This window comes from Mobula birostris, chromosome 2 (genome assembly GCF_030028105.1).
Source record: "Mobula birostris isolate sMobBir1 chromosome 2, sMobBir1.hap1, whole genome shotgun sequence".
Classification (NCBI taxonomy): domain Eukaryota; kingdom Metazoa; phylum Chordata; class Chondrichthyes; order Myliobatiformes; family Myliobatidae; genus Mobula; species Mobula birostris.
This window is the reverse complement of record NC_092371.1, coordinates 193,199,279-193,212,218: the sequence shown is the minus strand read 5'-3', so window position 1 is coordinate 193,212,218 and position 12,940 is coordinate 193,199,279.

Genomic DNA, 12,940 nt, shown 5'->3' with positions numbered 1-12,940 from the left:
TCCCTCTTCCCTCCTCCCCACTCCAGCTTAACACATGGATGAACAACACAGGCTACCACCATCTACATCACTTCCTTGTCCTGCACCTACTATCCACACCTCCACATACCAACTGCTATTGTCCCGATCTTCATCTCCCCCTGACCCACCTTCCACCAACCCCATGGTCATCACGGACTCACCTGCTTCACTACTGAGCAGGTGAGAAGGGCTCTGGGGAAGCTCAGACACGGCAAAGCATTGGGACCGGATGATGCGAACCACAACCCCTGAAGGAGTGTGCTGAGCAGCTGTGTGGAGTTCTCCAGTGCATTTTCAATCTGAGTCTCAGCCTGGAAAGGTTCCCAACTGGAGAGGGAACATCACATGTGGTCCCAGTACCCAAAACGTGCCGACCAAAGGTCTCGAATGAGTACCAGCGGTCCTGACCTCACACATCATGAAGATCCTAGAGAGGAAAGTCCCTGCTCACCTCTGACTCCTGGTCAGGTCAGTCCTCTATCCCCTGCAGTTTGCCTACCATTGAACAGAACTCCTTTCATTTGGATAAGCAGGGCAGCACTGTGAGGATCATGGTTTTTGATTTGTTTAGTGCCTTCGATGCCATACAGCCTTCATTGCTGGGGGAGAAACTCCCCAGGTTGGCACTTCCATTGTACCCTGGATAATGGACTACCTGATTGGGGAACCACCGTTTGTGTTAATTCAGAACTGTGTGTCAGACATGGCTATAGGCAGCACTGGGGCCCCACAAGGGCACTGTATTGGCTCCCTTCCTGTTTGACTTTAGATACAACACTGAGTCATGTCATCTGCAGAAATTCTCTGATGACTCAGCAATAGTTGGGTGTATAAAGGAGAATGAATACAGGGCCCTGGTGGAGGACTTTATCAAATGGTGCAAGCTGAATCATCTGCCCCTCAACATTCGTAAGACAAAGGAGATAGTGATGGACTTTAGGAAGATTAAGCCTGCATTACTATTGGTGGTGAGGATGTGGATGTGGTGAGAACCTACAAATACCAACACAGATGCTGTGTAGAAGAATTGTCAGAGTTGCCTCTACTTCCTGAGGAGACTGGGGTCATTTGGAGTATGCAGTCCTCCCCCTGCGCATGCTCTACCAGTCTGTTGTCACCAGTACAGTCTTCTATCTGGCCCAGTGTGCTGGGGCAATGGGACCAACACAGGTGATGCCAACAGACTCAATAAATGATTAGAAAGGCTGGCTCTGTTATAGGCATCAAACTGGACATACTGGAGTTTGTGATAGAACAAAGGTCCCTCCAGAAAAATCCTAGCAATTCTGAAGAATTTCTCTCATCCTCTGCATGCCACCTTGGCTTATCAGAAGAGCACTTTCAGTAATAAACTAAAACAACTGCACTGCTCCAAGGAGCACCATATGAGGTCATTCTTACCCTCAGCCATCAGGCTCTATAATGAGTCAACTTGTAGCCAGGGATGTGATCTTATAATCTTTGACTTGTAAATCTTACACATATTATTTTTAACGTAACTTATTTTTATTCTTTCTTACTTCTCTTCTAATATTTGTATACTTGTGCATGTATAATGCAATTATGACACTGTAATTTCCTTTTGGAACATTAAATTATCTGTCTTTTTATCTTAAACATCTGGCTGAGTGGTGCCACAACAACATCTTACTTCCATAGTGACCAAGGAGTTGATTATTGACTTCAGGAGGAGGAATCCAAGGTGCATGAGCCAATCTTCATCAGGCAATCAGAGGTGGAGTGGGTCAGCAACTTTAAATTCCTCAGGATTATTATTCTTGAATACTTGTCCTGGGGCCAGCACATAAATGCAACAATGAAGAAAGCATGACAGTGCCTCTATTTACTTAGGAGTTTGTGAAAATTTGGCATGACATCTACAGCTTTGACAAACTTCTGTAGATGTGTAGTGGAGAGTATAGACCATAAGACCATAAGACAAAGGAGCAGAAGTAGGCCATTCGGCCCATCGAGTCTGCTCCGCCATTTTACCATGAGCTGATCCATTTTATCATATTTAGTCCCACTGCCCCGCCTTCTCACCATAACCTTTGATGCCCTGGCTACTCAGATACCTATCAATCTCTGCCTTAAATACACCCAATGACTTGGCCTCCACTGCTGCCCGTGGCAACAAATTCCATAGATTCACCACCCTCTGACTAAAAAAATTTCTTCGTATTTCTGTTCTGAAAGGGCACCCTTCAATCCTTAAGTCATGCCCTCTCGTACTAGACTCCCCCATCATGAGAAACAACTTTGCCACATCCACTCTGTCCATGCCTTTTAACATTTGAAATGTTTCTATAAGGTCTCCCCTCATTCTTCTAAACTCCAAGGAATACAGTCCAAGAGCGGACAAACGTTCCTCATATGTTAACCCTCTCATTCCTGGAATCATTCTAGTGAATCTTCATCTTCTCTGTATCCTCTCCAATGTCAGCACATCCTTTCTTAAATAAGGAGACCAAAACTGCCCACAGTACTCCAAGTGAGGTCTCACCAGCGCCTTATAGAGCCTCAACATCACATCTCTGCTCCTATACTCTATTCCTCTAGAAATGAATGCCAACATTGCATTCGCCTTCTTCACTACTGACTCAACCTGGAGGTTAACTTTAAGGGAATCCTGTACGAGGACTCCCAAGTCCCGTTGCATCTCAGAACTTTGAATTCTTTCCCCATTTAAATAATAGTCTGCCTGTTTATTTTTTCTGCCAAAGTGCATAACCATACACTTTCCAACATTGTACTTCATTTGCCACTTCTCTGCCCATTCTTCCAATCTATCCAAGTCTCTCTGCAGACTCTCCGTTTCCTCAGCACTACCGGCCCCTCCATCTATCTTCGTATCGTCAGCAAACTTAGCCACAAAGCCCTCTATTCCATAATCCAAATCGTTGATGTACAATGTAAAAAGAAGCGGCCCCAACACTGATCCCTGTGGAACACCACTGGTAACCGGCAGCCAACCAGAATAGGATACCTTTATTCCCACTCTCTGTTTCCTGCCAATCAGCCAACGCTCTATCCACGTATGTAACTTTCCTGTAATTCCATGGGCTCTTATCTTGTTAAGCAGCCTCATGTGTGGCACCTTGTCAAACGCCTTCGGAAAATCCAAATATACAACATCCACTGCATCTCCCTTGTCTAGCCTACTGGTAATTTCCTCAAAAAATTGTAATAGGTTTGTCAGGCAGGATTTTCCTTTAAGGAATCCATGCTGAGTTCTGCCTATCTTGTCATATGCCTCCAGGTACTCTGTAACCTCATCCTTGACAATCGACTCCAACAACTTCCCAACCACCGACGTCAAGCTAACAGGTCTATAATTTCCTTTTTGCTTCCTTGCCCCCTTCTTAAATAGAGGAATGACATTTGCAATCTTCCAGTCCTCCAAAACCATGCCAGAATCTATCAACTTTTGAAAGATCATCGCTAATGCCTCCGCAATCTCCACAGCTACTTCCTTCAGAACACGAGGGTGCATTCCATCTGGTCCAGGAGATTTATCGACCTTTAACCTATTCAGCTTCCTGAGTACCTTCTCTGTCGTAATTGTGACTGCGCACACTTCTCTTCCCTGCCACCCTTGAGCGTCCGGTATCCTGCTGTCTTCCTCAGTGAAGACTGATGCAAAATACTTGTTCAGTTCCTCTCCCATCTCCTCATCTCCCATTACAATTTCTCCAGTATCATTTTCTATCAGTCCTATATCTACTCTCACCTGTCTTTTACTCTTTATGTACTTGAAAAAGCTTTTAGTATCCTCTTTGATATTATTTGCTAATTTCCTTTCATAGTTAATCTTTTCTCTCTTAATGACCTTCTTGGTTTCCTTTTGGAAGGTTTTTAAATCTTCCCAATCCTCTGTCTTCCCACTAATTTTTGCTTCCTTGTATGCCCTCTCCTTTGCTTTAACTTTGGCTTTGACTTCTCTTGTCAACCACGGTTGCATCCTTTTTCCACTCGAAAATTTCTTCTTTTTTGGAATATACCTGTCTTGCACCTTCCTCATTTCTCGCATAAACTCCAGCCACTGCTGCTCTGCCGTCTTTCCCACCAATGTCTCTTTCCAGTCAACTTTGGCCAGTTCCTCTCTCATGCCACTGTAATTTCCTTTACTCCACTGAAACACCGACACATCAGATTTCGGCTTCTCTTTTTCTAATTTCACAGTGAACTTAATCATGTTATGATCACTGCCTCCTAAGGGTTCCTTCACCTCAATCTCTCTAATCACCTCCGGTTCATTACACAATACCCAATCCAGTACAGCCGATCCCCTAGTGGGCTCAACAAAAAGCTGTTCTAAAAAGCCATCTCACAAACATTCTACAAATTCTCTCTCTTGAGATCCAGTGCCGATCTGATTTTTCCAATCTACTCGCATGTTAAAATCCCCCACAATTTTCATAACACTGCCCTTCTGACAAGCTTTTTCTATTTCCAGTTGTAATTTGTAGTCCACATCCCTGCAGCTGATTGGAGGCCTATAAATAACTGCCATCAGGGTCCTTTTACCCCTGCTATTCCTTAGCTCAACCCATAAAGATTCTGCACCTTCCGATCCTATATCACCTCTTTCTAATGATTTAATATCATTTCTTACCAATAAAGCCATGCCTCCCCCTCTGCCTACCTTCCTATCCTTCTGATACACCGTGTGTCCTTGGATGTTCATCTCCCAGAGACATGCATCCTTTAGCCAGGTCTCAGTGATGGCCACAATATCATACCTGCCAATCTGTAGCTGTACAACAAGATCATCCACCTTATTCCTTATGCTGCGTGCATTTAAGTACAACACCTTAAGACCAGTATTTGATACTTTTTGCTTTGATTTCACTGCAACTTTATTGCACTGCAACTCATCTCAATGGCTACACATTTGCCCCATCACCTGCCTGTCTTTCCTGACATCTCTACTGCTCACTATCTTAGATTTATTTCTGTTTTCCCCTTCCTCCGCTCTATCATTCCGGTTCCCATCCCCCTGCCAAATTAGTTTAAACCCTCCCTAACAGCTCTATTAAACTTTCCCGCCAGGATATTGGTCCCCTTCGGGTTCAGGTGTAACCTGTCCTTTTTGAACAGGTCATACTTCCCCCAGAAGAGATCCCAATTATCCAAGAATCTGAAGCCCTGCCCCCTACACCAGTCTCTCAGCCAGGCATTCATCTGCCTGATCCGACTACTCTTGCCCTCGCTAGCACGTGGCACAGGTCTTCAGGACCTCCTCCTTTGTCCTATCTATGTCATTGGTACCAACATGTACCAAGACATCTGGCTGCTCACCCTCCCCCTTTAGAATATTCAGGACCCGATCCGAGACATCCCGTACCCTGGCACCTGGGAGGCAACACACCATGCGGGTATCTCTGTCAGGCTCACAGAATCTCCTGTCCGTTCCCCTGACTATGGAATCCCTATACTAGCTGGCTGTATCGCAACACCAACGACCTTGAATGCAAGTAGTGGATAGAGCCCAGCCCAACAAAGGTAAAATCTTCCCTACCATTGAGCACATCTAAACAGAGTGTTGTCACAGGAAAACAGCACCCATCTTCAGGGAACCCCACCACCCAGGTCATAATCTCTTCTCACTGCTGTAATCAGGAAGAAGGTATAGGAGCCTCAGGACTCACACCACCAGTTCCAGGAATAGTTCTTAACCTTCATCCACCAATCTCGTGGACAAATGGGGATAATTTCACTTGCCCTATCATTGAAATGTTCCCATAAACTCTGAGCTCACTTTCAAGGACTCTTCATCTCATGTTCTAGACATTTATTTCTTAGTTAGTATTATTACTATCTTATTTTTGTATTTGCACAGTTTGTCGTCTTTTGGACACTGGTTGAATGCACAAATTGGTGCGGTCTTTCACTGATTCTATTAGAGATTTTTTGACTATTCCCTCAAGAAAATTTATATCATGGTTCTATATTGTGGCATGTGTACTTTGATAATAAATTTACTTTGAACTTTATTCAACATTCCGTTACTGTTTTCCTTTGCACTACTTTAATGCACTAATGTGATGTAATTATCTGTATGGATGGCATCCCAAAAAAGTTTCTCAGTGTAGCTCAGTATACATGATAATAATAAACTAATTTAGCAACTTATCAATATGGAAAATGAAGTGCTGCTCTCCATGCTCATGTGTGCTCTGATTACACCTGTGCAGGAGGGAACAGATCAACAGGGCAGAATGAAATGGAGAATCAAACTGGCAGGCAACTCTAAATTCAGTGTGACTTTGACGGATTAACGAGTGTTTTCCTCAAAGTAGTCACCCACTCTGTGTTTGCTAATGGCTGATTTTTTTTCAGCATTCTCTGTTTTATGCAATTTGGATTTCCATTAAAAGGATTTGTTTCCAATATTGCTACTGCAACAATTCAATACACCTACACTGCAAGTATGATGGCCAAATTAGGAGGTACATTTTGCTGACAATAATTTACTTAATCTGCCAGTAAATTTGAAGAATTGTGCAGGGAAAGTGTTGATGACACTTCATCAGTGTTTTAAGGGGCCTCAATAGTCCACGTCCCCGAAGTGTACAAGAGGGAGTAATCAGTGAAGCTGGGAAGACTGAGTTTCGTGCTGGTTTTGAGGAGTTGATCTACGAACGTTCCTTTCTTCAGACAGGCTAAGTGTGTCCAGGAACAGTAGTAACAATTCTGCGCCTAATCCACTAACGCCTGTCTCCTCTGAGAAATAATTCTGAAATGGCCAGTGTTTTCCAAGGCATGTCAAGCACTTCTATTGTTAAGGAACACACAGTTTTGTGTAATGGGAGGGCAGATTTTTAGGATTGCGCAAAGCAACATTCTCTTTGTTGTTCAATATCAACAATGGCAAGAAGCTCAGTGTCCACCTGTGTGAATATTGAAGTGTCACTTCATACTACCACTCAATGACTGAGGTTAGAATTATCTCTATTCTGGATAGGCATTAAATAGTTTGAAGAATTTCCCTTCCACTCCCGTAGAAAACCTATTGGACGTGAGGTGCAATCTTATGGTGAGAAAGATGAACAAATAGAGTAGGCACAATGTCATTCTTTTGTTTGGTCCGTTCTGGGCTGGGGTCTGTGTTGAACCCATTAGGTAGATTGATGGTATATACCCATCATCATGAAGCATTCACAGAAGTACAGTGAGTTTCTGAGGATAGCCAAGTTAATTGTGCTTTCTACCAGGAAACATCCCTGGCATTGAAAATTTGATTATACTTAATCAACTCTCATGATTGACTCACATCATTTAAAATTCCAACAGCCAACTCCCAAAGAAGACTGTATATTTTGTGCTGCAGTCGCATCATGGGTTTACACGGAGGAAAGAGAGAACTCTTCAAGGCTGTTCATAGAAACATAGAAAACCTACAGGACAATACAGGCCCTTCGGCCCACAAAGTTGTGCCGAACATGTCCTTACCTTAGAAATTACTAGACTTCCCCACAGCCCTCTATTTTTCGAAGCTCCATGTACCTATCCAGAAGTCTCTTAAAAGACCCTATCGTATCCGCTTGCACCACAGTTGCTGGCAGCCCATTCCACGCACTCACCACTCTCTGCATAAAAAACTTACCCCTGACATCTCCTCTGTACCTACTCCCCAGCACTTTAAACCTGTATCCTCTTGTGGCAACCATTTTAGCCCTGGGAAAAAGCCTCTGACCATCCACATGATCAATGCCTTTCATCATCTTATACACCTCTATCAGGTCTCCTCGCATCCTCCGTCGCTCCAAGGAGAAAAGGCCGAGTACACTCAACTTGTTTCCATAAGGTATGCTCCCCAATCCAGGCAACATCCTTGTAAATCTCTTCTCCACCTTTTCTATGGTTTTCACATCCTTCCTGTAGTGAGGCGAACAGAACTGAGCACAGTACTCCAAATGGGGTCTGACCAGGGTTGTATATAGGTGCAACATTACCTCTCGGTTCCTAAATTCAATTCCACGATTAATGAAGGCCGACACACCATATGCCTTCTTAACCACAGCATCAAACTGCGCAGCTGCTTTGAGCGTCCTATGGACTTGGACCCCAAGATCCCTCTGATCCTCCACACTGCCAAGAATCTTACCATTAGTACTATATTCTGCCATCATATACGACCTACCAAAATGAGCCACTTCACACTTATCTGGGTTGAACTCCATCTGCCACTTCTCAGCCCAATTTTGCATCCTATCAATGTCCCGCTGTAACCTCTGACAGCCCTCCACACTATGCACAACACCTCCAACCTTTGTGTCATCAGAAAACTTACTAACCCATCCCTCCATTTCCTCATCCAGGTCATTTATAAAAATCACAAAGAGCAAGGGTCCCAGAACATATCCCTGAGGCACAGCACTGGTCACCAACCTCCATGCAGAATATGACCCATCTACAACCACTCTTGGCCTTCTGTGGGCAAGTCAGTTCTGGATCTGCAAAGCAATGTCCCCTTGGATCCCATGCTTCCTCACTTTCTCAATATGCCTTGCATGGGGTACCTTATCAAATGCCTTGCTGAAATCCATATACATTACATCTACTGCTCTTCCTTCATCAATGAGTTTAGTCACATCCTCAAAAATTCAATCCAGCTGGTAAGGTATGACCTACCTTTTGCGAAGCCATGCTGACTATTCCTGACCATATTATACTTCTCCAAATGTTCATAAATCCTGCTTCTCAGGATCTTCTCCATCACCTTACCAACCACTGAAGGAAGACTCACGAGTCTATAATTTCCTGGGTTACCTCTACTCCCTTTCTTGAATAAAGGAACAACATCCACAACCCTCCCATCCTCTGGAACCTCTCCCGTCCCCATTGATGATTCAAAGATCATTGGCAGAGGCTCAGCAATCTCCTCCCTCACCTCCCACAGTAACCTGGGGTACATCTCATCCGGTCCCAGTGACTTATTCAACCCGATGCTTTCCAAAATATCCAGCACATCCTCTTTCTTAATATCTACATTCTCAAGCTTTTCAGTCTGCTGTAAGTCAGCACTACAATCACCAAAACCCTTTACCATAGTGAATACTGAAGTATTCATTAAGTACCCCTGCTATTTCCTCCGGTTCCATACACACTTTCCCACTGTCACACTTGATTGGTCCTATTCTCTCACATTTTATGCTCTTGCTCTTCTCATACTTATAGAATGCCTTGGGGTTTTCCTTAACCCTGCCTGCCAAGGCCTTCTCATGGAACCTTCTGGCTCTCCTAATTTCCTTTTTAAGCTCCTTCCTGTTAATCTTCTAGATCTCTAACATTACCTAACTCTCTGAACCTTTTGTAAGCTTTTCTTTTCTTCTTGACTGGATTTATTACAACCTTTGTACACCACTGTTCCTGTATCTTACCATAACTTCCCTGTCTCATTGGAACGTACCTATGCAGAACTCCACACAAATATCCCCTGAATATTTGCCACATTTCTTCTGTACTTTTCCCTGAGAACATCTGTTCCCAATTTAACCTTCCAATTTCCTGCCTAATTACCTCATAATTCCCCCTACTCCAATTAAATGTTCTTTCTAACTTGTCTGTTCCTATCTCTCTCCAATGCTATTGTAAAGGAGAAAGAATTATGATCACTATCTCCAAAATGCTCTCCCACTGTGAGATCTGACACCTAACCAGGTTCATTTTCCAATACCAAATCTAGTACAGTCTCTCCTCTTGCAGGCTTATCTACATATTGTGTCAAGAAATCTTCCTGAACACACCTAACAAACTCCACCCCATCTAAGCCCCTTGCTCTAGGGAGATGCAAATCGATATTTGGGAAATTAAAATCTCCCATCACAACAACTCTGTTATTATTACACCTTTCCAGGGTGTTTCCCTATCTGCTGCTCGATATCTTTGTTACTATTGGGCAGCCTAGAAAAAACACCCAGTAAAGTTATTGCCCCCTTCCTGTTCCTACCCTCCACCCATAGAGACTCCGTAGACAATCGCTCCATGAGGTCCACCTTTTCTGCAGCCGTGACACTATCTCTGATCAGCAGTGCCAGGCCCCACCTCTTTTGCCTCCCTCCCTGTCCTTTCTGAAACATCTAAAACCCGGCACTTGAAATAAACATTCCTGTCCCTGAGCCATTCAAGTCTCTGTAATGGCCACCACATCATAGCTCCAATTACTGATCCTCGTCTCAGCTCATCCACTTTGTTCACAATACTCCTTGCGTTAAAATAGATACATCTCAAACCGTCTATCTAAGCGCATCCCTTCACAGAACTTCCTTGAACAATTGTAATATTGTCGTGATTTGTGAGAATTCTTGGCCTAAGCTGCAAACGCAAATGGTGACTGCATGGTGAATTTCAACATTTAAGAGAAAAGCACATGGTTGAGAGGTGTATGAAAGGCTATGGTCTAACTGCAGGTCAATGGGACTATGCAGATTAATGGGTTTGACATAGACTAGATGGGTCAAAGGGCCTGTTTCTGTTCTGTAGTGTTCTATGACTCTAAATAATTCTAGGGACAGAGATCCAGGACACCCAAAAGTAACGCCGTTAGGACTGACTGAGTATACAGATATCCCAACTATTGATTGCCTATTGATATGCTTAATTGACAACATCAGTCTGGTCTGCCAGCTTGAACTCAAGTCATAATGGTACAAATATTATAGCTCATGATGGTGTTTTGATACAGGACCAACTAACATAACCCCATTGTTCTACACTGCAGCTCTTGAGTAGTCAGTCCTCTGCTGTCGACCAGCCTGTGCTCCACAGATACTAATGTTTATTTGTAAAGACATATTCTTGACTTCAAATTTACTGTTGGCAATTTACAATTTACATTATAAGCTGAAGGTTGGTTCTTGTTTGAATTAATATCTGCTATATTCACTTGTAGCTCCGAGATACTCTCTAACTGAGTGGAACTTGAAATGAAGTGAATTAAAGGAAGAGAGTAAATGATACAAATAGAGGATCACTATGAAAAAGCAATGGTTCCTTTTGCTCATCCACACACTCTCTGGAAGTGATATCATCCCACGACATGTCCCCTTCCACCTCTACAACACCTTCATCTCAGCACCCCTAATTAACCCTTCCATTGCTTCAGAGTTGTTAGGTTCCTTATCTGAAATGCAGCCCGGAATAATTTCCAACTTCTTCCAATTATGTGTTGTGTTTAGCCCTTCCAAAAACTCTGCTTATTACCTCCTGAGTCAAAACTCTTCTCCAAATGGTGCACATTCTTCTCATCTTGATCTTATGTTGAGGATCTACCAGCTATTGCAAGAACCACCTACATATCACAGTACATTTTTGCCCCTACTTTTCCACTTTAAAACCACAGTTGGGAAGCTATGACAGAGGAGTTCTAAAGGATTCAATCCCAAGGGCCTTCAGAAAAAAAAACATATTTGAATGGGGATTCAGTTACAAAATATCCAAGTCTGTTAAAGAGCCATGGTTTTCAAGGGATATTAGAAACTTGGTTCGGAAAAAGAGAGAGATCTACAATAAGTATAGGCAGCTTGGAGTAAATGAGGTGCTCGAGGAATATAAAGAATGTAAAAAGAATCTTAAGAAAGAAATTAGAAAAGCTAAAAGAAGATATGAAGTTGCTTTGGCAAGTAAGGTGAAAATAAATCCAAAGGGTTTCTACAGTTATATTAATAGTAAAAGGATAATGAGGGATAAAATTTGTCCCTTACGGAATCAGAGTGGACAGCTATGTGCGGAGCCAAAAGAGATGGGGGAGATTTTGAACAATTTCTTTTCTTAGGTATTCACTAAGGAGAAGGATATTGAATTGTGTAAGGTAAGGGAAACAAGTAGGGTAGTTATGGAAACTATGATGATTACAGAAGAGGAAGTACTGGCACTTTTAAGGAATATAAAAGTGGATAAGTCTCCGGTCCTGACAGGGTATTCCCTAGGACCTTGAGGGAAATAAGTGTGGAAATAACAGGGGCTCTGACTGAAATATTTCAAATGTCATTAGAAATGGGGATGGTGCTGGAGGATTGGCATATTGCTCATGTGGTTCCATTGTTTAAAAATTGTTCTAAGAGTAAACCTAACAATTATCGGCCTGTGAGTTTGATGTCAGTGTTGGGTAAATTGATGGAAAGTATTCTTAGAGATGGCATATATAACTATCTGGATAGAAAGGGTCTGATTAGGAACAGTCAACATGGATTTGTGCGTGGAAGGTCATGTTTGACAAATCTTATTGAACATTTTGAAGAGGTTACTAGGAAAGTTGACAAGGGTAAAGCGGTGGATGTTGTCTATATGGACTTCAGTAGGGCCTTTGACAAGGCTCCAAATGGAAGGTTAGTTAGGAAGGTTCAATCGTTAGGTATTAATATCGAAGTAGTAAAATGGATTCAGCAGTGGCTGGATGGGAGACGCCAGAGAGTAGTTGTGGATAACTGTTTGTCAGGTTGGAGGCCAGTAACTAGTGGTGTGCCTCAGGGATCTGTACTGGGTCCAATGTTGTTTGTCATATATATTAATGATCTGGATGATGGGGTGGTAAATTAGATGAGTAAGTATGCAGATGTTACTAAGACAGGTGGAGTTGTGGATAATGAAGTAGGTGTACGGGGTCTTTCTTTTGTTACGTTTAAAATGGCGACTTTGTTATGTTAATCTGGGGAAAGCGGCTTTGTTGTGCTTTAACGCTGAAGAGAGTTTGCGCTAGCAGTTTGTTTACTTTAAAATGAGATAACAGGGTTCTATTAGCCAATGGGTGGTTATGTATCGTTTTGTTTTCGGATACCATGCTGTATGATATGACTTTGGACTGAGTTTTGGCGGTGAGTCGGAGGAGAGACGAGGAGGACCGCAGACGTGTGGAGAGGCTCCGGTCAATCACTCAGGGTGGTCCCGAGCCGTGAGTCGACGGAATTCGAGTGGT